This window comes from Octopus bimaculoides, chromosome 4, assembly GCF_001194135.2.
Source record: "Octopus bimaculoides isolate UCB-OBI-ISO-001 chromosome 4, ASM119413v2, whole genome shotgun sequence".
NCBI classification, from domain to species: Eukaryota; Metazoa; Mollusca; class Cephalopoda; order Octopoda; family Octopodidae; genus Octopus; species Octopus bimaculoides.
This window is the reverse complement of record NC_068984.1, coordinates 121,473,297-121,475,781: the sequence shown is the minus strand read 5'-3', so window position 1 is coordinate 121,475,781 and position 2,485 is coordinate 121,473,297. Positions and strand designations below refer to the sequence as shown.

The 2,485-nt window shown below is 32.6% G+C and overlaps 1 protein-coding gene across 1 annotated transcript in view; it reads left to right on the top strand.

Annotated features, from left to right (window-relative positions):
* Nucleotides 1-356: 356 nt before the first annotated feature.
* Nucleotides 357-2,485, top strand: part of LOC106868134 (uncharacterized) — a 23,401-nt gene continuing 21,272 nt past the window's right edge. Inside the window, exon 1 of the mRNA XM_014913265.2 lies at nucleotides 357-443. The gene's annotated coding sequence lies outside the window, so the exon portion shown is untranslated. The remainder of the gene's footprint in view (nucleotides 444-2,485) is intronic.

Here is a 2,485-nt window from a genome sequence, read left to right as displayed (position 1 = left end):
GCAATTGGCATATGTCACTATTGACATCGTGAACAGTATGAATGTCGCAACTCCTATTACCTTCAAAACATGTCAATCAACCGATTCTTGTTATCATATTTCTGAGAAAATAAATAACGATTAAAAAAATGTTTGTATACCGGTTAATTATTCAATCAATAGAGCCATGTGATAGAAATATACATGTTTTTGTAATATAAGATTTGTATTTTCTTTTTGATGTTGCATACGAATGAATAAACAACCAGTCAAGCGTGACTGTTTCTAGGTAAGTTCTTTTTAAAGCAACAACAGCAATAACATAAATAATGAATTTACCACATGTATCAATTCATTCATTAAGATTGTTCAGAAAGATCATCACCACAAAAGCTGTGCATTTTAGATGGTTCAGAGAAACTAACCATCACTGTAGTCTCACTACAAGACAACCATCAATATAAGTGAGTATTGCTACAAATTTTATTTCTTTCATCTTGATAAGGGGAGGGAGAAAGATCTTATAGAGTTATTATTTCCCTTTGACACTAGGGGTGTAAGTGAAATGATGTAATTCCAAACAGGAAACGAAACAGAGACGCAATTTTGGTTCACCGACAGGTTACATCTACACAACTCGTTGAATTCACAAAAAAAAAAGAAAAGAAAAAAACTAAAATCTAACGAGCACGTAGGCATACGAGGGGCACAGGTTATTGCTGCTGTAAGCTCCAATATTCACAATTGCTCCTACACCATATATAATCACCATCAAACATCTAATACACAACCATAGTATTTTATAACCTTATTATAACACCATCTTAAATACAATATCTCCATCTCGGTCCATCCGACCAGCATAAAAAGAACACATATGCACAAAAAGTGTCACATCATTAAACTCATCAGCTCCCCTACCCACTAAACATTATGCTGAGGTATACACCTCTAATGACAAATTTGGAGGAAGAGAAACTGTCGCGCTTTGGCTGCATCCACTTAATCTGCCTCTGTTATGTCCATCAGCGAAATCTACATGCGTATAAACTGGACATATCATATTGCATCTTTCACGATTAACCGCTGAATATGCAATATAACATCCGTTTAAAAGGAAACAAGGTATAAAATCCAGCGCAATAAATCTATGGACCACATTTAGTTGTTCAGCCTGCTACTTTTAAATCACATGTTTTTTCGAACGAAGCTGACTTGGGCTATCTAACTCTTATTTTTGTTTTATAGCTATTATTTGTCTTTTAAGATATGCAGTACTATGCCATCAAAAGGTGATGGATTGACAGAATCAGTCGAACGACAGTGACAATGCCTTGCTGTATTTAATTATGCCTTTCTCCATTCTGATTTTAATTTCCGTGGTGGTTGATATAATGAAATACCAGTTAAGCATTGGATAAATGTAATCAACTATAACATCTTCCTTAAAATTGTGACACTAAAAGGTTCACAAATCACAAGGATTCACAAATCAGAAATCAATATTTAAAAGAACTGGATGATGGGAGCTGAGGGGGAATAATAAGTTTTAAACTTGGGAAAGACTAAAAAGTCCCAAATTCTTATTTCCCTTTCTCTAAAAATATATCTGGCTCAATGACCAATAAGATAAATAAATAAATAAATAAATAAAACAAAATAAACGGTAGAACACTAAACTAAATAACAATAATTAGTTTCATCTCTGAGCCTTCTAGGTTCAAATTCCATGGAAAGGGACTATGCCTATTATCACTCTTGAGTCGATAAATTAAGTACTAGAAATACTCAGAAGTCAGCATAATCGAAACCCAAGTTCCGAGAATTTATCGATTTTCTTTATGGTGGTGGTGGTAGCGGGCAATATTGATGTCTTTTGATATTGTAACGTCAGTTATAAAATAATTGTATTTTTTTATATCATCAACCACAATATGGATTTTTCTGCTGTTGAATGTGGTCTGTTTTGATATTAAAAGTCACTTCAAATTTTTGCTTCATTGTTTTCTTGCATTTTAATTTCTTCGTTAATTTTTCACTTATGTTGTTGCTGTTGTTTTGACACAAAGAACCACTTTGTGGTTCTTGATCTTTACTTATCAAATGTGGCCCTTTTACAGTCCCTCGACCAGTATATTTTTCTAGTTTCTGATTTGTCTGTTTGTACATTGGCTATTATTTTGATGTAATTTTGCGGTCGAAATAAACAAAATAAATTGTAATTGAAAATACCTACTTTACAGAGGTTTATGTGTCTTGAGTATCTACAGGGTGTCTACAAAGTCTGGCTACATGGAGTAAATAAAATCATAACATAAACAATTAAATATAAAAAATAATAATTTCTTAAAGTATGTGTTAATCCGCATGTACCCAGACTTTGTGAACACCCTGTATAATACTTTGTTTAGTTTTTAATGGGCTTTAAAAATGTTTATATCGTCTTTGTGAATGAATCAGAAACCAATATTTTTTCAATCCCTTGCTTTGATACATGTATATATAT